General features: G+C 41.2%; 1 protein-coding gene across 1 annotated transcript in view; it reads left to right on the top strand.

Annotated features, from left to right (window-relative positions):
- BOP1 (BOP1 ribosomal biogenesis factor) overlaps nucleotides 1–24,738 on the top strand; it is a 1,722,797-nt gene that overhangs the window by 1,445,725 nt on the left and 252,334 nt on the right. The window lies entirely within an intron of this gene.

The raw sequence follows: 24,738 nt of genomic DNA on the forward strand, positions 1-24,738 counted from the left end.
ATGTCTCTGACAGATGGGCACACTAGTTGTGTATATTGTTTGGGCGCTGTTTACCTGCAGGACTCCTGTTCTATATGTCACACTTTTAGTCCAAGGGTCCTGCAGTAGCACAAAAACAAATGAATCCTTTGGGGATTATTGAAGCCTCAAGATTCTCCGGCTAAAAGTACTCAGCCAGCGAAATCCCCTAAGTCTGTCAAGCCGTTGGCTCCACCTTCGGAGCCGACTCCTTTACTTGACCACCCAAGTATGTTGGTGCCAGTGGGTACCGACAACACAACTCCTTCGTCTGCTCCATCTGCTATTTTGAAGCCGTCTGAGCCATAAGAGACTGAGATCTCCATCTAGTCGGCACCTCAGTCACCTTTGTTACAGAGTGAACGTAGCCATCATTCTTCCCACTCCTCTCGATCCACTAGATTATCGGATCATGATGTGAAGAGAGTAGTAAGTAGATTGCTTAAGTCACAGGCACTGGCAAAAATTCTGTCCAGCCCACCAACAGGTATCGCCTCCAACCGCCTCTATTTCTGTTCCTCCTCCGACTACATTTAGCTCTGAGCCGGAGACCATGGATCCGCAGGTAGTAGAACCGCTGGCGCCGATCATCTTCTCTCTTTCAGTTCTGACGTCTGCTCCGATTACCTCGATTGTACTTTCTATCGAGGGATCTGGCCGCCGAGGCTCTCTCGTCGGCTCTGGGGGGGGGGCATCGGACCCTTGTCCGACCCCGTTCTCCCCCTCTCGGAGCTTTGGCGCAGGTGAGCTCTGCTCCAACATCAGCCTCGGAGCCATCACCCTCGACGCGGAGAAAGATTCCTGTTTCTTCAGAGCCGGAGCTTTCTCTGCCTAAAGGTCGGGACACCTTCGAGGTCATGTGGAGTGTGCTGTCCCCCGAAACAACTTTCCTGCCAGCTCCATCGGCTCCTCCCCCCGTGGTGTCTGTTCCAACCTCTACTCCTCCTCCAGACCCCAAGCGTAGGGAGCTTATGCCCCAGGACACCCCATTGGGTGATCCCTCTTCTTCCAAAGCCTCCCCTGATCACTCAGAGGAGCCTCCTATGAAGAAGAAATGTAAGAGGAAGCACATAGACTCCCCTGAGTCTGTCACTTCACATACAGACATGGATGAATCAGAAGGGTCCCCAAGGTCTCCCTCTGAAGATGTTTCCTTTTTGGGCATCCTTGAAATGCTTAAACAGAGGAGGGACTGGACTTCCCTAGCCCTTACTGAGGACAAGTCTGTATACCTGGACGCATTTGGTTCCCGACCTTCCACCTCCTGGGTATCTCCTCCTTTCGATCCACTCATGTCTGTAATGGCTTGAAGGGCTTGGTCAGCTCCAGATTCTGTGGAACCTACTCTGAGGAGACCAAACAAATGTATTACAGCCCCCCCCAGGACAAGCAATTCCTCTCCAAAGGTGTGCCCGTTGATGCCATGGTGGTAGCAGCAGCCACCAAGAAAGAGTTAGCAGAAACCTCTTCATCTCTTCATCCTCCGAACAAAGAGTCTTGGACGATGGACAGATATGGAAAGCGAATGTTTGCTTCAGCGACCTTGTCAATTAGGTCCTTGAATTATTTATGCCATTTTACATGTCTTCAAAGGGATCTCCTGAAAGAGCTTGGAGATAACCTTCATGATCCTACAGCCGAGGGAGCATCAGCTAAAGTAGCTTCTCAGCTTGTGACTCTTAATTCCATAGTCAACTCCTCCATGAGGCTGATTTCCTATGCAGCCGATGGAGTGAGCAGAGCCGCAGGGACAGGTGTGGCTCTCAGGAGACGTGCTTGGATGCGGCTGTGTCAGTTTGCGGAACCCTTTCGGGCATCCTTCACCAGTACTCCTTTTGATGGCTCCTTTCTTTTTGGACCTCAGGTGAAAGACACGTTGACCAGGTGAGAGCAGGAAGGCAAGACTCTCTCTGCCATGGGAGTCCGTTTTTCCACTCCTTCCAGACCTTATCCCAAGGGTCAGAAGAGCAGAAAGATGTGGTTCAGAAAATCCCAGGGACCCTTGCCTGTCGCACGTGGCGACTTTTCCCCCAGGGGCAATGGGGGAAACAACAGTAACAGATGCCGCCCTCATGGCAGAGGGGGACCGCAGAACCAGGGTGACAGAGAAACCTTCTCTGCCAAACCCTTCCAGCATCCCTGAAGGGTTGCCCGACTGCACACCACTGGAGGCAGTCGGGGGAAGACTTTTTCTGTATCCAAAAGCCTGGCAAAATATAACAAGAGACAGATGGTACTATCCATCATATCCAGAGGTTACGAAATTCCCTTCCATCAATCCCCCATAGAATCAAAAAAGCTCATCTGAGATGTCCCACCCAATCTAAGGGATCAAGCAGTCACAGAAGTTTCAAGACTGCTAGAAAAAAAGAGCCATTCAAGAAGTCCCTGCAGACCAACTAGGATCCGAAACTTACTCAAGATTCTTTTTAGTACCAAAAAAGACAGGGAACTGGGGACCAATACTGGATCTCAGCAGATTGAACAAATCTTTACAAAAAGAAAAGTTCCGGATGATGACACTGCAGTCCATTTTCCCTTTTCTGGGTCAGGACAATTGGATGTGCTCGATAGATCATCAGGACGCGTGCTACCATATCAAAATGGACAGACGCTCCAGGAGATTTCTTCGATTCCGGGTAAGGGCCAGTCATTACCAGGTCAGAGCTCTGCCCTTTGGTCTCACCTCAGCCCCCAGGGTGTTCACCAAGTGTATGGCAGTAGTCACGGCTCACCTGAGGCATCAAGGATTCCAGGTGTTTCCCTATGTAGACGACTGGCTCCTGACTGCTACCAGCAGGTGTCAACTCTTAGAGGCACGGGATTATACAATTGCATCATGCACTCAACTAGGCATTACAGTAAATTTAAAAAAATCTGCCTTGGTGCCCTTTCAGTCTATCACATACATAGGAGCAGAATTAAGCACAAAAGAAATGTTTGCAAGATTACCACAGGAAAGAGTTTCCACTATTCGTCAACAAGTGTTAATTCTAATGCAGAGCAAAAGGGTTCAAGTCAGACATGACCTCTAAGCTCCATGGCAGCTGCCATTCTTCTTGTCCCATTAGCGCATTTCCACATGAGAATCCTTCAGTGGCTTATTTTCACGCAGTGGTCGTTCCAGGAAATACCCATGTCTCACATGATCCTGATCACAGAAGCATGCAAAAGGCACCTTTCTTGGTGGATGGTCTCTCTCTAGTAATTCAGGGCAGACCTTTCATACAACCCCATCCTGTAGCCACAGTGACCACGGATGCCTCCCTGATTAGGGGGGGGGGCATTATCTAGGCAGGACAGTCCAAGGCACTTGGCAACTTCACAAGTACCATTTGCATATCAGTGTCTTAGAAATGAGAGGTTCTCCTAGCGTTGCAAGCCCTTCAAGACTCTCTTCCTTCCAGGACCATTGCAATCCAAACGGGCAACATGTCAGTGGTGTGGTACATCAACAAACAGTGCGGGACCAGGTCTTACTCCTTGTGTCAAGAAGCACTCAGTCTGTGGCAATGGGCGATTTCCTCCCAACATTTTCTGATAGCAGTGCACATCCCTGGGAAATCCAATGTTATAGCGGACAGGCTCAGCAGAGCTATCCTCATGCCTCACGTGTGGTCTCTGAATCAGGAAGTTGCGGATCTTATCTTCCGCAAATGAGGGACAGCCTTGCTGTGACCTATTTGCCACTCCTCTCAACAACAAATGCAGCAGCTACTTCTCCCTACTTCCTTTTCCAGGTCATATACCAAGAGATGATCTAGTCCATGATTGGCCTCAGGGACTCCTTTACGCTTTTCCCCTAATTCCAAGACTCATACAGAAAGCAAAATCGTTGGGTTGCAGAATGATCCTCATTGCCCCATATTGGCCTCGACAAATATGGTTCCCGTTCCTACACCTCCACCTTCTGCATCAACCATGGATTCTGGACCCAGTTCCAGATCTTCTGATTCTCCAGTCAGGTGGGTTGCACCAATCCCTTCAAACTCTCTCACAGCTTGGTTACTCCACTTCCAACCTTAGCCAGGCTTTCCAATATCTCCCCAGCAGTCCGTGATATTAGTGTTTCCTCACATAAGTCTACTACGAGGAAAACGTATGCTAGTAAATGGAAACAGTTTTCTTACTGGGTAGAATCTAGAAATTTGGATCCTTGCTCATCCCCAGTCCATGAAATTCTTGAATTTCTAGCACAGCTTTTTCAGTCTGGTGCAGCTTCCGATACCATTAGAGTACAACTAGCTGCCATTTCTAATTTTCATATCGGTATGTTTAATTCTAGCGTAATGTCTCATAAGCTCTGCAAAGCCTTTATGAAAGGAACATCTCTTCTTAGACCCCCAGTTACAGATCCTCCCCCTCCTTGGGATCTCAATTTAGTTTTAGCCTCCTTAATTTTGCCTCCCTTTGAACCGGCAGCATCATGCTCTTTAAAATTTCTTTCTTGGAAGACACTTTTTCTGGTTGCTATCACTTCAGCTAGACGTGTCTCAGAACTTCAAGCACTATGTGTTCGTCCTCCTTACCTGGTGTTTCACAAGGACAGAGTTTCTCTGAGGACCAATCCATCCTTTATTCCTAAAGTCTGCTCAGAGAACAATTTAAATCAATCCATAGATCTCCCAGTTTTCTTTCCTAATCACCGCAACAAGGCAGAATACAAGCTCCACCAATTGGATGTATACATACAATTGCGTTTTTACCTCCATAGAACTAAGGAACTAAGAAAGTTAGACCAGTTATTTCTTTCTTATGCTTTCAACAAACGAGGCCTTCCAGTTTCTAAAGTGACCTTATCCAGATGGTTATCTGATACTATTGCCTTTATTTATCAGTTACGAAATAAAGAGCTACCAGCTAAACCAAAAGGTCATTCCACTAGAGCATTAGCCACCTCTGTAGCTTTTCAGTCTAGGTTGCCCATAGACTCAATCTGTGCAGCCGCCACTTGGGCAAACCCCCACACTTTTATCTCTCTTTACAAGGTAGATATGGTCTCCCGGAGCAGAGCTTCCTTTGGTTCTGCTGTTCTGAAGAGTTTGTTCCAATGAGCCACCCGGGATTTTAGGTGCTAGGGACGCTGTCCCAAACAACAAGAACGAAGGCGAGATGGACTACTTAACATAAAGAAGTTATGTACCTACCATAACATTCCATGTTAGTTGTCTTCATCTCGCCTTCCTTCCTTGCGTCCCTCCCTCCTTTCCCCTTCCTAGAGGATTGTGAGGAGTTCCCTTTTGTTTTCACTGGCTGAGCATCTTTTATTACTTCACATGCCAGGTAATTTATAACTCTTTCCTTGTTTAGGTGCATTGGACAACCAGTGTCTAGTGTGTGCTATCACAAATGAGATCTGGGTAGCTGACGCTGGGTATGCTGGGATAAGGGGTAGCCTTGAGCCAGTAAACAGCTCTCGAGCTATAGAAGATGGCTGAGTCGGAGCTGAGGATCGGCTCCGAACCCAAACAGCAAGAAGGAAGGTGAGATGAAGACAACTAACATGTAATGTTATTGTAGGTACATAACTTCTTTTTCTATCTGAGTTCCTACTACAGAATTCACATCTTCCAGACTAAACATTGCATTATATTTTTTCAGAAATCTAGTGAATTTTTATTGGACACAAGGGACCGGGTTTAGAGTGACTTCATAGATGGCTGCATACTGAGTAGCAGCTTAATTTTAGCTCTCCCAGTGTGAAAACAGGAACTCAGAAAAGAAAGCCAGTGAACTTGTCTTTTTGGGTCCATTTCAGTAACTAGCTAGCAAGTGCATTACCTGTATGCCAGCAAAAAAGAAATTCAGAGAACCTGAAGCAAAATCTGTTACAATAGGTGAGGAGAAAACACTGACTGGGATGAATTTTGCAGCTGTTCAGCAAAAAAGCAGTGCAAGTTCCCGCTTCGGTGCAAGACATGACTTCCAGTAACCTAGACAGAAAAATAAGTCAAATGTATTCAGAGCTGACCAAAATAAAACATTGATGGAGTATATAAACTCAAATAACAAAAGGCTGGATAGAATGGAAGAAGCTTTAAACAGAAATTCAGATGGGGTGATTAAACTGCAAAAATCAGAGGTCAAAATGAAGAAAAGGCTGTCCGAGTATGAGACTGCGAAAAAGGGATGTTTCAAAAAGTAATGGAATTAGAGGATAGAGCATGTAGGGAAAACCGAAGATTTTCTCCTGTACCAGAAAAGCTGGAAGGAAAAGACTGTATTCCTTTTATAAAAGCACAGATAAGCAACTGGACTGGTATTCCACAGCAGGAGTTTTTAATTAAAAGACACATTGTTTGTATGCTCCAAACCTGGTCATCAGAAAGCAACCTAGACCTTTAATAGTAAAGATGCAATTCTGTCAGCAGAAACAGTTGATTCCGACAAAACTGTGGCAGAAGGACGAAATACTAAAAGTAGAAGACAGTAAAGTGTTTGTGGAAAATGATTATTCACTGTACACCAGGCAGAAGAGGAGCAAATTTATTCCAGTGTCAGGGAATGTCAAGAAGTGGGCGTGAGATTCAAGCTGTTGTACCCAGCTATTTTCAGAATATTCTTTCCTGGAGGGTCAATATTATTTTTTGATGCAGAACATGCTAAGGAGGAAATATAAGTTTGTCCAACAGAAAATGAGCTGTCATTACAGGAGGAGAGACCACTTCATGGTGTTCTGGTAATAAAGCCCATAGAGCGTCTTTGCCAGTAAAACAATTTCCAATTTTTCAAAGAAAAATGCTTGAGAAACAGAGATGACCAGAAGAACCAGGGGTTCTTTGGAAATGAAGCAGAGACTGGATTTTAGAGATGTAGATCATGGGAAGAAAACAAGCAACTCATAAATTGACAAACATATGGGATTACAAAGCATTAACTATATTTATGAAACATGGCAGAACACGAAAACCTGAAAATATTGCACTTCTTTGACTTTGTTAAACTTGTAGGGGACTCTAAAGCATATGCTCCATGTCATGTCATTAATGCTTGAAAGAACCTTTGCGGGGGGGAGGAAAGAGTTAACTGTAAATATAAAAAAGAAATTCTTGGCAGTAATATTTTTACAATGCGTGACATAACCTGCATTCTATAAAGTAAAGCTTTTTCAGTTATTTTAGAGTGTAATGGGGGTAGTAAAGTAAACGGGTGCTCCTGTATTTTTCCTTCTTTCATTCATCTTTTTCAGTTTTAAGAAATGTAGGCACTGCAGTTTAAAAAAAAAGAGGAGGAAACGTTTGGACAAAAGAGCATGATATAAGAAAAAATGTTTTTTTTCTTACGCTTGCATAAGGGAATGACTGGATTAAGGCCCTTGGCTCGACCTAGTAACATGTCTTAAAGAGAAACAAATAGAGAACACAATGTAATAAAAAGTTTTCCTTTAGAAAGTAAATGCTTGTAGTAGAGGCAACTGTGTATCTAGTTGTCATGTATCTATGGAGACAGTCTGATAAGTGGTAATAACAGAATAATACTTTCTTCCAATGGCTATGAGATGATGTTTTTTGAAAGCTTTCAAGTGTTCTAATCTGGGAGAGGAATAGATAAGACATAAACAGAGAGAGAACTTAGTGTAAGTAGAAGTACAGACTGTGCCATGTGTTTTAGCATGGTTAACCTTCCTTATAGGTTAATCCATGTTTGTGAGTGCGGTTGTCAGTCTGGGACACTTGTTCCTATTAGGACGATTAGACTTCAATATTTGAAGATCTACATAGTTTTCTATGCTAGTAGTACATTAATAGGCTTTAGGGGTGTTTGGGGGTGCGTTTGTTTTGTTTGAAGGTTTTCACTAAAACAAAATGTTTTGTAAGATGTGACATAGTTTCAAATGGGTGTGATAAGAAGCAACTGAATAAAAGATCAACCTGACAAACATTAGTGTATGCATGTAACATAAAAGTTGAAACTAGACATAAAAACTTTTACACATAACAGGTAGGAATAATAACAATGGCAACAATTGCTATATTATCTTTAAATGTAAATGGTCTCTCAGATATATACAAAAAAAGAAAGAACAGTGAACTATATTAAAAATGTAGAGCACAAATAGGTGTGCAGCATGAGGCACATTTGGAAAGAGCTGAGCATGTGATTTTTGACAAAGGATTTCAGGATGGTTATTCAGCAGAATATCTGTGACAAAAGAAAAGGGGAGTGTTTATATTGCAAAAGGAGCTCTAGCAGTGATAGAGGAGGAAAAAAGATGATGCTTGATTTGTAGTACAAGATGCTACTTGTTTCCCCCCTTCCTGTAACTAGTCTACTCCAGATACAGATTTGCTGTATCTAGGACTGTTTATAAGCTTCTGAGCCCCCCCCCAATCCTTTCTGTGTTGGAGGGAAGCTTTCTAGCTTATTAGTGGGAGTGGTAAGCACTAGGTAACCTATCTACCACATAAGGAGTGGTTCTGGCCCAATAATTGTAGTTCTTGGCTATTTGGGCAGTTTTTCTATCTCTCTCAACTTTCTGATTTAAAAGCCTGCATTTGCACTTGTTCCCCTCCCCCTTTCCTGTAACTAGTCTAATCCAGATAACATATTTGCTGTATCCAGGACTGTTAGTAAGCTCCTGAGGTCCCCAAACCTTTGTGTTGCAGGGAAGCCTGCTAGCTTATAAGTGGGAGTTGTAAGCACTAGGCAGCCTATCTACCACATAAGGAGTGGTTTCTGGCTCAAAACTTTTAGATATTGGCCATTTGGGCAATTTTTCCATCTCTCTCAACGTTCTGATTTAAAAGCTCGCATTTGCACTTATTTCCTGTAACTAGTCTAGTTCAAATACAGAGTCTTAGTTTTAGCACTTGAATTTGCTTATTCATGCTCAGCACTTGTTCAGAACTTTTTGTAAGCGCTAAATAAGCTACAAATTACTACAGCACTCAACCTTCCTCATTACCTAGAGGAAAACGTTTTTTGTTTGTACTGTCCTCGCTTGCTTAGAGAAAAACAGCTCTTGTACTCACTTTCCTCACTTGTCTAGAGGAAAATCGTTTTTTATTCAAGCATGTCCAAGGGACAACTCCCAGTATTCTCTCCTCTCTGTCTGATGAATCTGGGCATCTTTGGGCAATGTAGCAATTGCCTCATGTACACAGACAACCCTGTCCTCCTACCACCCAACACTGCAACCTGTGAGAGATGCACTTATCTAGCCAAACTGGAGGTAAAGCTCTCTCCAACCAAGACTGAACTTGACAGTCAAGAGGAGAAGGTAAACACTTGCACCACACCACACTCATCACATAGTCCCACTAAACCTACACCACCGAAGTCCACACATAGAAATACAAAAACATTCACGGAGGCTCTCAGTGATAATCTGCTCAAGCAACAGAGACCTCCAAAGCAAAAACGCAAGCAACCTCCACCCCCCCAACACAACCCAAATGACCCACAGCCCACAGACTTAGTGTGCCACTCAACCACAGCCCATAAGGCAAAACAACGTACCCAACGCACTAGTCATAGGTGACTCTATAGTCAGGCACATTGATGTCCCACTCTCCAGACTAAACAAGGAGAGGGTTACTGTCAGCTGCCTGCCAGGTGCCAGAATCCACTACATAACCCACGCACTCCGGTCACTCCACAACAAGTACAAATGTGACTCTGTCATTGTCCATGTTGGTGTGAATGACCTGAGACATACCTCGCTGGACTACATGAAGAGACATGAAAGAGCTCTCCAGTCTTGTAGCCCAGGCAGGTATGACCCTAGCCCTGAGTAGCATCCTGCCATCACCCAGAATGATGCCGCAGTACAAGGACAAAATGATTGACTTCAGACATTGGCTAAGCTTCTGGTGTCATTTTAAAGGATATCCAGTATCTGTCTGCCTGGGACGACATGGTCGACGGACCATGATGCTTTGCCAGAGATGGCCTGCACCTGTCACCCCTGGGATTCTGGATACTGGCTAAGGCTCTTGCCACCCCTATAGTGCCTTTTTTAGGCAAGGTTCAAATGACAAATTCACCACCGTAACTGGAACAGGCAAGCAAAAACTGAGGGTAATGCTACTCAGTGCTAGAAGTCTAAATTTCAAAATGCACTCCCTCGAGGCACTCCTTAAAATGGAGAACATAGATATCTGTGCAGTGACTGAGACCTGGTTCAAGGCTCCAGAGAGCACCCCTACATTATCAGGCTATAACTTATACCACACTTTTTGGCCATCTAACCTGGACCAGAACGCTAAAGGCGGAGATGTGTCCATATTCATTAAGGATATCCACACCTCCAGGCTAGTTGCTCAGCATAATGCATCTGAGGTTATCCAAGTGCAACTAACTCTGGGCAAAACTGCAATCCAAATTGTAGCTTGCTACAGATTCCCCACCATGCCCCCCTAGGATTCCAACTCCTCTTTTCTTGATATACTGGAAAATATTAGGGTTTAACCAAACACCCTAATAATGGGCTATTTCAACTACCCCACCATTAACTGGGAAAACTGCTCATGTACAAACTCCTTCGCTCAATGCTTCTTGAATTCATAAATTCCAATGCCCTGGATCAACATATCCACACCCCCACCAGGGGCAACAATATCCTAGACCTATTCATTACCAACACGAGTGACTTGTGTTCCACACCTGAAGTCAACTCCTCGTTGGTCAGATCCGACCATAAGCTAATAGCCCTAGATATCCACATCCCACCTCCACTCCCCATTAAGGAAACCACTGTAAAAAAATTCTCCAAAGCTAACTTCATGTTTCTTAATACAGAAGTGACTAACTTCATGACACCCACGCAGATGGACATTACAGTTACGACTGCTGAGTCCTACACAAATGCACTCTGTAAGCACTTGCACGAATGCATGGATCGTGCTATCCCAAAAGTCGCTATCCTCCAAAAAGGAAGTCAATCTGGTGGGCCCCTGCCAAAAACAAACTCTACAACAGAAGGAAGAAACTGTTGCAAAAGAGAGTAAAATTCCATGAGTGGAGGAGCTCCCTGGTCAGCCTCAGTAAGAAGCTGAGATCCCTTATAAGATCCTCCAAAGCCAGCTCCGAAAACAAAATCACCACTGATCCTAGGGACAACCACAAAGCATTCTATAGCTATGTCAAGAATCTCAATGGCAACACCCAGATCTGCTCCGAGTTACAGCACAATGGCACGAAAATTACAGAAACAACTGATATTGCCAACATCCTGGCAGTTAGGTTCAGTGCTAACTTTATCCCCCTCTCACCCCCTAAAGGGCCCATATCTATATAGGAAGAATGCAGAGTCCCTGTAATCACAACTACTCAGGTAAAACTTGTTCTCTCTAAAGCCAAAAACACAGCATCCATGGGACCGGACAACATCCCAGGCTGCGTTTTACACGAACTTCAGAATGAATTGGCTCCCCACCTAAGCACCATGTTCAATCATAGCCTCACATCAGGCTTTGTGCCCACTGAATGGCGCACAGCAACAGTTATCCCACTCCACAAAGGGGGAGCCACCACTGATCCCGGGAACTATCACCCTATTAGCCTGACAAGCCTGGTCTGTAAGGCCATGGAACGTATCCTCATGGAGCTAATAAACAAAGACATTAGTAACCTCCATACTCTGGACCCCACCCATTTCTGGTTTGTGAAAGGCAGATCATGCCTCCTGAACCTGATCGACTTCTTTGAGGCAGTCACCAAAGCAGTAGACAAGGGTAAGGTAGTTCACACAGCCTATCTTGACCTCACCAAGGCTTTAGACACCATCCCCCGTTCTAGAATTATAGCTAAACTCACTAAATTAGGTATAAATACCTATGTCACAAGACTGATTCCTGACTGGCTCACTGACAAAACCCACAGTGTAATAAGTGCGGACTTCAAAACAGTGACAAATGGAGTACCACAGGGTTCAGCCCTGGGACATCTGCTGTTTGGTATCTACTTCTCTGAAGTACAGACTAGTACAGAAGGCCTTTGGCTAACGAAGTTCGCAGATGACTGCAAACTAGGAGCCATGGTCAAGTCCCCAAATGATTTGGACATCCTACAGAAGGGCCTCACTGAGACAGACGCCTGGTGTCAGAGCCGTGGCTTCAAGCTCAATACCAAATGGTGCATTGTCATCCCCTTTGGTAAAAACTCTTTACCCATGAACTACCACATAGGCGGCAGTCTACTTAATGCCAAATGTGTGATAAGATACCTTGGGACCCAGGTGGACAGTAGTCTCTCCTTTGATAATCACATCGCCACAGTAGTCATGAAATTATAGCTAGGGAGTGGAATAAAATTAAAGTGGATCTTAGAAACAGTGGGAAATGAAAGAGAGATGGTTAAGAAGTAACACGGATTATTTACAGGGATTGACAAAGGTTACAGTATTGCAGAAGACAGGGAATCTCCTAGAACAAGAGGAGGAGCAACTGCAGAATACTAAACAGAAAATAAGGGATTACCTCAATAATATGCATGAGTTTAGAAAGACTGTGGTTAAGCAAATGTTTTTGATAACTCCAGAGCACAAAAACTTTTAGCACAATGACTCGGGCAACAGAAAGTAGAAAGAGGTGCCGCCAAGCTTGGGGAGCCTGTTAACAAAGAAACTAGCCTGAGAATCCTTTAGAGCTTCTTGAAATATTTGAGAAATTTTATCAAAATCTTTATAAAGCAGAGAAATATGCAAATCAAGAAAATGTGGTAATGGAAATGTTTAAGGAAGAATTAAATCTACCATGGTTAGAGGTAGATGAGGCTGAATTGCTAACAGGATAGGTGAAGATGAGATAAAAACGCTGATGTGTAACCAGCCTACAGGAAAGTCCCCAGGGATAGATGGTGTTCCTGTAGAAGATTGGAAACTAGGAGGGAAAAAAACTGATAAAGATCTGGAAGGTTTTAACAGTATTTTAAAAGTAGAAGCACCAACATCCTGGAAGAAAGCGGTAGTGGCTGTAATTCATAAAGATGGCAAAGACCCATCAGATCCAGCTTCATATAGGCCCATTTTAATTGTAAACCAGGATTATAAAGTGATTATTCTCTATAATGGTGAAAAGAATGGCAAAGGAGATGCTGAAATTGTGGAGGGAATACAAACGTTTGACAACATTAATAGAACAATTACGATTGAGTGAAGCAGAATGCAGGAAACTACTACTGTTGTTGGTGGGCCTAGATGCAGAGAGAGGATTTGACATAGTAAGTTGGGAATTTATGAGAGAGCAATGGAAGCATTTGCATTCCCTGATTAAAATTATAAGATTGATTAGGACGATATATGAGGGATTGGAGGTGAAAATTAGTGAGTGGGTTCCTCTCTGGAAAGTTCTGTTTGACCAGAGAAGCCAGGCAGGGGTGTTCTTTCCCTTTTGTCATTGGGAGAGAAAGTAAGGGAAACGAGGCGAGACTGGGATTTTGAACGCAGATCCTTAAGGAGAATAACAATAACCATACAGAATATTATATTCATAAAATAGCAGAAAGTATTCTAAAAACTAAGACAACATGGGAATGGAAAAGGTGATTCTACTAATAGGGATGACTACAATTAGGGATGCAGAGTATAGGAAAGAGGGGGCTGGAATTTACTGGAGAAAGCTGGCAAAGGAAACAAGGTATTGGGAGCAAATAATTAGAGTGCGAAAGGTAATAGAATGAGTAGAGGCTGAGAATTTATTTGGACTGCAGGCTAGAGATTGCCTTCCCTTTCATGGATTGATATCAGAGTACAGACAAAGAGAAATAGGGGTATCCTAACCAGCACTGATAGAGTTTCTAGTAGAATCTAGACCAGAAGGTGCTGTTAAAAAGGGACAGGTACTAAAGCGTATACAATATTATATGATCACTATAAGCAATCGGAGAAGGTTAGAAAGGATTGGGAAGAGTGTTGGATAAAAAATTCACAAAGAAACAATGGAGAGATATATGTACGACTCTCAAATATACAACAAAGTCTAGAAGATTTAGGATCTTCGCATAGAATTGTTTACGTGGGTATTTTTATACTCCAAGTAGACACTAAAGAATTTTTCTTCAGGTGATAGCAAATGTTAGAGGTGTGATTGGGAAGAAATAGGCAATTGGGAAGATATATTTTGTGAGTGTAATGAGTTGGCTGAAATACTGGTTGAGCAAACTGGTATAAATAAGGAAATTATTTTTTGAGCTATGATACAGAATCATGGTAAAGCCGCCTTAAGTCTAATTATGATGGCTACCAAAAAATAATTTGTAGAAAATGGAATTCAAAGTTTTTAAACCAACTGCTAGACGTAGTGAATGTAGTAGCAGAGATAAAACAACTGGAAATTGGATCTTTAGAAAAGGGTAGGAGCAAATTGCATAGAAAAAAATGGGAATTTTGGGAACAATTCATGCAGGATGTAGTTTTGGTGGAGGAATGAGGTTTAAAAAGGAGGCAAGTTTGAATGAGTTATGTAATGTTTGACTGACAACGGTTGGATAGATTATAAGTGATGTATAATGTTTGTGACTAAAATGTCAATATGCCTTCATCATTTTTTATAAATGTATGATTGTCTATGTCATGAGTGATAATAAAATGTTTCTTGTTTAACAAAAAGGTACAGGGTTGATTCTCATGTTTAAAAGGGATATTAGCCAAGTGTAAAATGACCCACAAGGGCAGCTATCCTAGTACTTGCCTTTGAACATATTTCTCAATTTTGACCTTTGGAGAGCTCTGATCAACATCCTTCTCACTGAAAAGCTGTGTTCTTTGACTTTTTTCTCTTTGTAGGTGGCTTGAGTGACCACTGGGGCCGCAGCCATTGTGTTGCTGCTGTAGAGCTGTATGCTTTGCCTGCTCATTTTCATTTCTCTCCCAGTACGACACAGCTAGGCACTCTGTCCCCCACATGTCATTTGCAGGTTGTTTAAAATCCAGACGCCTACACATGTAGTCACTGGGAAAGTAATTCCTTTCCTGGACCCTTCCTGCCCTACACAGTTGGGAAAGGGAATTCCTTTTATTGGTAGTCAAGCCTCTTCCCAATTCAGTGGTCTGATTTCTTTGCACATATTCTTGTGTTCTTGTTGCTGTTGTACAGAACGAATACCATGAGTCTGCCACTGGGCCCACATGGCATGTTTTCTGGTATGCACAGAATTGTAGGGTGTCCAGTTTTGATTGTCAGAGTAGTAAATGGAATAATGCCATTGCTGTAAATGTAAAACTGTGGTCTTAACAAAGTAGTGGAAGTTGCAACCTGACTGTAGCTGCATTGCTGCACACAGGATGACTGTACCTGTTTGTATTGTGTTGTTTGTATGTAACACAATGTTTTAGTAAGTTAAACTGTTCCACTGTATGTAGACTTTTCATTTTGATGCTTTGATCTAGATGAGTAGACCTTACATAATGCTTATTTTATTCAATTTCACAAAGTTAAGTTACACTCCGAATAAAATACACAGATGGTGGCAAAACCCATTAGATCTCACATTGTAACATATTGATTAACCAGATTTGACTCGTACATTATTTATAAAGTTATTCAAACATATTTGTATCATTACAAACTTAATTATAATGTATATATCTCTTCCAATTACTTTGTTATACAGGCCACCTTAACTTCTTCCTCTAATTTTTAAAGTGAAAGATTTTTTTAACACATTAACTGAAGTGGTAGAGGCATAATCTTTAAGAAACAGAAAGCAATCCAAGTGGTCTTGTACCATTCATGCCTCTGATAATCCAAAGAAAATTGGCCCCATAGTGATTATTTAGCTCTGTGGTATTTTCTTAATTGTTCATATTTCTGGCTCAATTCCCTTTCTTCTCTTTGCTCCATTAATACCACTAAATCTTTGTTCACAGGTCTTTTATTTCCATAACATAGTGACAATTTTTTTTAGCTACTAACATAATCATAATGATTAGCTCCTGAGAAGGTATTGGTTTACTACTATGTGAAAAGCAACTCGGGCGCATGCAATCTTTTTGTAAATTATTGACCTCATTTTTTTAATCTGTTGAACATCAAATTTAAATCGTTCCACCTCAGCATATTCCCAAAATGTGTGTTCCCAGGTGCCCCTCAACCTGCTATCACATCTTCTGCACAAATCCGGCACCTGTGGGAATAGCTTGTCGAGTCTACTTAGTGTATAAAGGTATCACTGACGACACTACCAATCAACCAAACGTTCTACATTTTCTAGATTTAGTCTCATACTTCAGTGCTAGACATATCTCAATCAATTGTCTGTCATGTATCTTTATATTTAACATGTCATTCCATTCTAACCATAGAGTATTTCCAGTCTTTGCTTTCATTTCTGTAAGAGTAATATAAGCTCTACTGATTGTCTTTTTTGTAGCTTCCTCCTCTTTAGATTCAGTTAACATTTTCACTTTCATGGGTTTCTTCTGTTCTTTGGTTCTTATTCATTGAAAGCATCTCTTTCCATCTTCCCTTAAACCCAGATAATATAACCTTACAGTGTATGGGAGATTATATTTTGCCTGGTCTTCATTCCACTTTTTAAGCTGTTCTTCCTTAATAATAAACTGTTCCCAGTAGATTTGTGTTAAATTCAAAATAACACGTCCAAACTGTTATGGATTCACTGAAAGAATGCACCCTTCAAAGCAGCAGCCTTTTTCTAAAAAAGTCTTTATTCACCAATACAAGATTTAGTGCTTTCATCCACAAGAATATGGACTTCATCAGAATGTCAATTAACAATTACACTATTTATATGCCATTTTGGCGCCCAAAAAATGTTACCAAGCATCTGATACTACCAATTACATTATTAAGCTGTTTAAAAAACAAAAAAACAAATTTTAAATTTTATAATTTTTCAAACCTTATTAAACCAATAAGTTCCTAACACACTATTATTTACCAACAATTAATATAACTGTAAACATGACAATATAATGGATTCTGCTGAAGGCCTGCCTTTGAATGCATCTCCATTGAGTCGAGATGACATACAGTGACTTCAGTCAGAAGTCTCTACATTGAAGGGGGAGGTCACCCGTTTGCTGGAACTGTTCACCCAATCGGGGAGTGTGGAGAACAGCACACATCATATGTTGCAGTCGGCAGCTATTACAGCAGGGAGTCAAGCCTCTTTTGAGGTACCTAATGGCCAGGGCAATGGTTTTGGCGTTTTGACGGCCACGGATGGTCTTGATTTACACATTAATATGGAGGGTAACAGCAGTAGGATAACGGAAAAAGACTACATTTGATTTCTCCCTTTACAATGTGGATGAGGAGCAGAGGAGAACCGGGAAAACCCAAATGGAATATTCCGTTTAAAACTTACTCTACTACTGCCGCGGATGCGTTTAAAGCCAATCAAGGTACTATAAGGCAAAGCTCTAGTCCTAGAGCAAATGCCAAAGTATTAACTGGAAATGGGCTGAGTAGCACCCATTTGAATGAGTTTAAGAGTGATTATGATTTTAAAAATTTTAACCGAGCATCTATACCTAATGAAAATGAGGATGGTTTTGTGACTAATGGCTCTCTGAAGACCTTATTTATTTGTTTGGCAAAAAACTGGGTATGATTAAAGGTTTAAAAAATGACAATGCTTATCTTAATGTCTTGCATTGAAAATAGTACCTGTGGGTTTGCGGTTTTTTAAGATGCTAATGGGTATTGAACTAAATGAAACTGTTTGTAGTGAAATTAATTTATTATTTAATCAGTTTGGTTTTGATTTTATGAAACTTTTAATGAAGAAAAATGAACGTTTATGTGTACTAATGGATGAACTTGAAAAATTAAATGTTATTACTCATGACTTATTATACAACCAATGGGATAAATTATATTTAAAACAATTTGATATTGCTGACAAAAAGGCACATACCATTTTTAATAAAAAATGTAAGAAAATTAGAAGGGATGTGGAACATTTCAAGAATGACAATGTTTACCCCTGGAAAATGAATAAGGATAGTAAGAAATACACTAATGAGAGGGATAATGAATACCCCTGGAAAATGAATAAGGATAGTAAGAAATACACTAATGATAGGGATAATGAAGGTGAACATGGTCAGAATACTGAGGAGTCTAATCACAAACCGCGTAGATATAATACAAATTTTCAGGGGGGGGGGGGTGTAGAAACAATATCATTACAAAAATTGGAGGAAGGATTGGAAATGGAAGTAGGACAAGTCCCACTGGGAACAAGAGCAACAAATTTACAGCAGATGCGGGATGGACAATCAGTGGTAGGTATAGAAAATGTTCTTGAGTAGGAATTAGACACACTGATTAATGACGGAATAATTAATTGTTTAGATGATTTTAAAATTTACAGTTACACCAATTTGGTTGTAAAAAATGAGCATTTTAAACTTTTTTCCAGAGCGATGAAATATATTCCTAATATAGGCTTCCATATTATTGACTGTTTGGAAGAGATCGAATTATATCTGAGAAAGATCAATTTAGCTGTTCAATTTAAGAACAATAGTAATTATGTAGGAAAGAAAATATTTAAAAAGAAAAGTACCATATATGCCAGTAACACAACCTAGTGTTGCAGTGTATGAAAGAATGGTTGTAAAAGAAATATATAGTTTACTTAATGATCTGAAACATAAAAAAATTAATTATAACCTTACCCATAGTGAGGCTGCTGTTTTGAGACAGCTCAAGGAAGACCAGAATGTAAAGATTATGAAACCCGGTAAGGGTGGGGGCGTAGTTATTTATGACACTTTGGAATATGTTGCTAAGATATTTGAGATTTTACAAACATCAGTAAACTATGAAACTGTTTCTGTTAATGAAATACAGGTCGCATACAAGCATAGGTTGGTACTAGGCTATCGGCCCTAGGGCCTATGCAAGCCTAGCCATAACAATTCCCTGGATATTTCTTCCCACAGTATTTGCTTCTCTGGACCCCTGTCTAGCAGGGCGACTGACATGATCCGTGGGGTGAATTTCCTATCTCCCATCCAATCATCAAGGTTCCTTTTGAAGAGGGCCAATGAGGCGCTCATTGACATGTATATAGAAGAGTATTTGTTGGACAACCGTATTACTAATGAGGTGTATAAATTTTTGAAGGTAGAACATCCGGTTATGGCCACCATAGTTGGCATACCTAAGATACATAAGAATATTACGAACCCACCCTTTCGGCCAATTATATCAGGTAGCCATTCTAAAACATTCCCGTTGGGAGTGGCCATTGATAAATGGTTAAAGCATGTTTATGGGACCATTCCACATATGGTGAAGGATTCTTGGGACTTCCTAAGCAGCCTGACTCCTGCAGTATGGAAAGAAGGGCTATATTATGTCACCATTGATGTTGTAGACCTATTTTCTTGTATTCCCAAACAAATTGGTTTAGAGGGGTTCTGCAACAGTATTAGACAAAATAGTAACTTAGAGTGGGATTTTGTATCCCTTGTCATGGAAATGGTGTTGATAGTGCTTGACAATAATTTTATATACTGTGAGGGAGAGTACTGCAGACAGATGAGGGGTGTGGCGATGGGGGCAGCATGCACCCCCATGTTTGCTAACCTGAGATTGGGAAACTACCTATGTATTTCAAAGTAGATTTTACAACCACATCAAACATTGTTTGAGATTTGTGGATGATCTATTTCTATTGTGGGAAGGTTCTTTGGAAACATTTGAGGAGTTTATGGACTATATTAATAATTTGACTACTTTTTTGCGATTTACACACACATGCAACACTAATGGGACAGCGTACTTGGACACCTTTATTATGAATATTAACAACTGTTTTAAGTCCAATCTATATAGGAATAGTACTTTTTCCAGTAGTTACCTCGAATATACGAACAATCACCCCAGAAAAACAATGAGGAATATTTTTAAAGGACAGTGTATACGTGCTGCTCAGATGACCTCTCAGTATGCAGATATGGTTAAAGAAATGGAATATATTTAAACAGAGAGGGTACCCCATAAATGTTAAATGATGCATCCATACTCTTGCCCACTTCACCTATTTTAATTAGAAACACCTTACTTACCCACCTACAACTTACTCTCATGCATCCTATGCTCTTCTGATTGACTCTCGATCCTCCTCTCCTGGTTTCTCCCCTACCCTGCCCCCAAATCCCACCCGCCCCCAGTACCTCTACCTATATCCCTCCAATTTCCACACCCACTTCCTCCCTACACCAATTAGCCCTCTACACCTTAGACACACCCAATCAGCCTATTACCCAATTTGTAACCACTCCCACAGCTAATACATACATTCTTCTCTTCCTAAACACTCCTCTACTCAACTACCTCTTCCTCCAGCTCCACACTCACTACTCCCTATCCTACACATCCTTACAAAGCTTTTTCTCCATCCCCCTGTACAATTACCTTATAACATATATAAGACATCCATAACAAACAACACTAAGCAGCCTTATCAACATGCCTTTAAATCCTTCATCCATTTGTATCCTTCTCTTACTATCTCTTAAACTATCATACCTTTATTACCTCACCCAACCCCATACTTCACACCATATACAATGTTTTCATACTACCAACCATCTGACCTCCCCTCTCTCACATTTGCACTCTCCTATCTCTCCCCATCTTTACCCAATAACACAGCTGCTTACCTTCTCATTCAAAGTTTTCTCCCTTCAAAAACTCTCTCCATAGCAACCAAACACCCCATAATCATCACAACTGACCCAAATCACCATTTCACTCTACTTAATCATCTTTTGAACCCAATCTTTCACCTCATCTCCAGTCTTTTATCTGGTGATATACATCCCAACCCTGGCCCTCCTCCTTTTCCTCCTCACACAAGCCTATATACTTCACCTCTCTAAACTCCCAAAGCATAATGAATAAAGTCCCAACCCTCCATGCATGGCTTATGCATAATAAACCTGACATACTTTCTATTTCAGAAACATGGTTAAAGCCCTCTATAAAAGACTCTGAAATTACTCCGCCCAGCTATTCTATCATTAGAAAAGACAGGACCCAAAGGAAAGGTGGCGGTGTAGCCCTCCTATATTCCTCCTCCCTGATAGTTACCCCCTACGACAAACCCACTCCTACATTTAACAAAGCAGAATTACTCCTCACTCTCCTACAAGTTAATAAGCATAAACACATATGCCTTGCATCTATCTACATTCCCCCAGGGGACAATATCTCCACACTTGAAAATATCCTCTCTTGGCTCTCTGACAACATTAGCAATGAAACCATACTCCTAGGAGATGTAAATATTAACTGGGCCTCCATCCAGTCCCTAACAAATCCTCTTAACATCAACCTATATAACTTTACCCAACTAATCAATACCATAACTCACCCATCAAAAGACCCCTCCTGTGGCACGATCCTTGACTAGATTCTAGTAACATATCCCCACTATTTTTCAGATTATGTACTCTTCCTGACCCTCTTAGTGATCATCTGCCTACTTTTACTCATCGACTCTGTATCTCATACCGTTCCCACAACTACATTACGACTCAGAATGACAAAAGCTTCAGCCCATCAATCTTTGTAGACTCCTGAAAGCTATTAATTGGAATAATCTAAAGACACTTCCATTAGAAGAAGCAGTTGCTCACTTTAACTCCACTTTCTTAAGAATACTTGATTCCCATGCCCTCTAAGAACAAAAGAATCAAAACAAATTCTGGCTAACCAAAACCACACTAGCAACTATGCGACTTAGAGACAAAGCCTGGGGACTCTATCTGAGAACTAAGACTCCAGAACATCATATTGCATTCAAAACCCTTCAAATAAAGTCAAAAGTTAATAACCTCAGATAGACAAAAATACTTCTTCACACTTCAAAACAATAATAAAACCAACCCTCAAAGATTTTGGAAGGGGATATCCACCCTCCTTAACCCCAGCAAACCACACACTCCAACCCCAGACCCAAACACTCCTGACTTAGAATTAGCTACACAGTTTAATTCCTTTTTCATCGACTCCATTGGCAAACTCACCTCCTCCTTCACAAGCTCCACCTCACTATCTAATACACCCCCTCCTTCTCCCACCCACAACCCCATCCCCAATTCCACATCACACTGCCTATCTTCCACCATATCCACTACTCCAACTGCCTCATCACCCTCTCTCTCTCTCTCTCCACATTCCTCTCTATTCTCACTAAAACCTACACCCACTTCCACTATAAAGAAACTTCTCCAGAAACTGAAGCCTTGCACTAATGCACTTGACACCATTCCCTCCTACTTCCTAAGCATAGCTGCAGAGGCTATTGCTTATCCCATCAGCATTCTAATCAACCGATCTATTCATGAATGCACTGTGCCCCAACTGTGGAAGCAAGCATTCATTATCCCTCTACATAAAGGAGGTAACAATTGTAGCATCAACAACTTCCGTCCTATTGCTATCCTGTCCCCTATTTCTAAAATCCTGGAAAAATGTGTCCACCTTCAACTCTTGCCACATCTATTGGACAACAACCTTATAACTCCTACACAGCATGGATTCAGGCCAAACCACAGCACTATCACAGCTCTCTTATCATTCCTTGAGACTGTTAACACTGCACGTGATTCCGGCCACATAGTCTCTACCCTACTACTTGACCTCTCCAAGGCCTTCGACACTATCTCACACAATCTGCTCTTAACCAAACTGTCAAAACTTAACCTCTCTCCGTCTTCCATAAATTGGTTCTCTAGCTATCTATCAAATAGAAACCAAGCTGTTAAATGGAAAAAGGCCACTTCCCCTTTCCTTAGTACCCCCACTGGAGTCCCTCAAGGATCTATTCTTGGTCCCCTCCTCTTTAATATATTTATAAATGATTTCCATAAATCAATTCCTTTTGCAAACATCATCCAATATGCAGATGATTCTACTATTATCTGCTCTGCCACCTCCTCCTCTCAGCTCCAAACACTTACCCAGGAAGCTTTTTTAATTACCGAGCAGTGGATGAGAAAAAATCACTTGGCACTCAATGCCTCCAAAACAAAACTTATGGTATTTACCCCCTCCAAGTCCACTTCCTTCAATATAAACTCTTTCTCAATTACCAGCCAAAATAACTTACCCCTGGAACTAGTGACTGAAACAAAGCTACTTGGTGTTCATATTGATAATAGGCTTAGCTACAACTCCCATCTACAACTAAATATTAAAAAAACTCATCAAAAACTAGGTATGCTCTACCGCCAAAATCAGTACCTTACAAGCTCTTCCAAAATCACACTTGCCTCCTCTTTTCTCATCCCCTCCCTTCTCTATGGGGCCCCACTATTGACCAACCTTCAGTCCTCTATAAAAAACCAGCTATCCTCCTGCTATAATAAAATCGCCAAATTCGCTAATGGACACAGGTCCTACACACACCACTGTTCTTCTCTCCAAACCCTAAACTGGCTCGAACTACCTAATCATCTTACTTATATACAGCTGACTTCACAAGCTCATTCTTAGTCCTTCTCTTTGTCCATCCCTGTCCTCTGCCTTTAAAATGCACCTACCAAACAGAGTATTAAGATCTAACAATCAAAACCTACTAGAAGTCCATAAACCATCTCACCCCCCAGGTAAACACCTACTATCCTTCAACCTTGCCCGCCTCTGGAACTCACTCCCACCAACCATTCGTACCTCTAACCGCTACACATTTAAAAACTCTCTCCATACATACCTGAGGTCCCAATGGGATTGCTCTTGCTCTCTCCCCTCATAAATTTATTATATCTCATCATCCTTTACATTTTTCTACCTATTAAACCAAAGTTCCATCAACTTACCTACTCTGTAAGGTTTTGATGTCTGCTTGAATAACTCCTCTAGATGTTTATCACATTACCCCTTCTTTTTCCTACCTCTCATTTATCCTCATCATACTGTACTGATTAGAATGCTTTTGAATTGTGAACTTAAATGTTTTATGTTTTTACTCTGTACAATCTTTTGTATTTTATATTTGTATGCACCTAATTTTTGTCTGTATTGGAGCTTTTCTCCCCAGGACTCCATTGAAAACGGGTTCTTTTGGCCCAATGGACTATCCTGGTAAACCAACTGCAAATAAATAAAATAAATAAAAATAAATAAATGTCATTAGTGAATGGGGTAGAAAATATCCCCCTATTTTAGGTAAGCCTTTATCAGAAATCATCTCAGTGGGCAAAGTAGATGATAAAAATTACCAAAGGGCATGTATTTTGGAATATTCACCTTATGTAAATAAGGTTAAACAGATAATGGTCAACAGTTGGAACATTTTGTTAGCAGACAATGATATAAAGGATATAGTGGGGCCTGCGCCATTCTTTGTTTATAAAATGGGTAACAACTTAGAGATGTTTGGAACATGGGTGGGTTAACACGCCGCAAGTTAAAAGATACACTAGGAAGTGCAGGTGTTGTAGACAATTTTCTAGTATATTAGAAGTTGAAGGGGTTGTGTTGGACAATATTAACAAAACTCAGGTTACATTTGCACAGGGGAATTGTAATTCCAAGTGTGTTGTGTATATGGGCAAATGTATGGCCTGTCCATGTTACTATATTGGAAAAACAGAGAGATGTCTCAAGAACAGGATTTATGACCATTTGTATAACATTACTAAAAAAGACAAAACTAATTCCCTTTATAGGCACATTGAGATGAAAGGACATGAACATATATTCAAATTTGCCATTGAACAGATAAAAATAGGACCAAGAGGGGGTAACATTAAAGCTTTTTCAGGGTACAGGAAGACTAGATGACAGTTAT

Source organism: Protopterus annectens, chromosome 3.part1 (assembly GCF_019279795.1).
Source record: "Protopterus annectens isolate FY-2018-M chromosome 3.part1, PAN1.0, whole genome shotgun sequence".
NCBI lineage: Eukaryota > Metazoa > Chordata > Ceratodontiformes > Protopteridae > Protopterus > Protopterus annectens.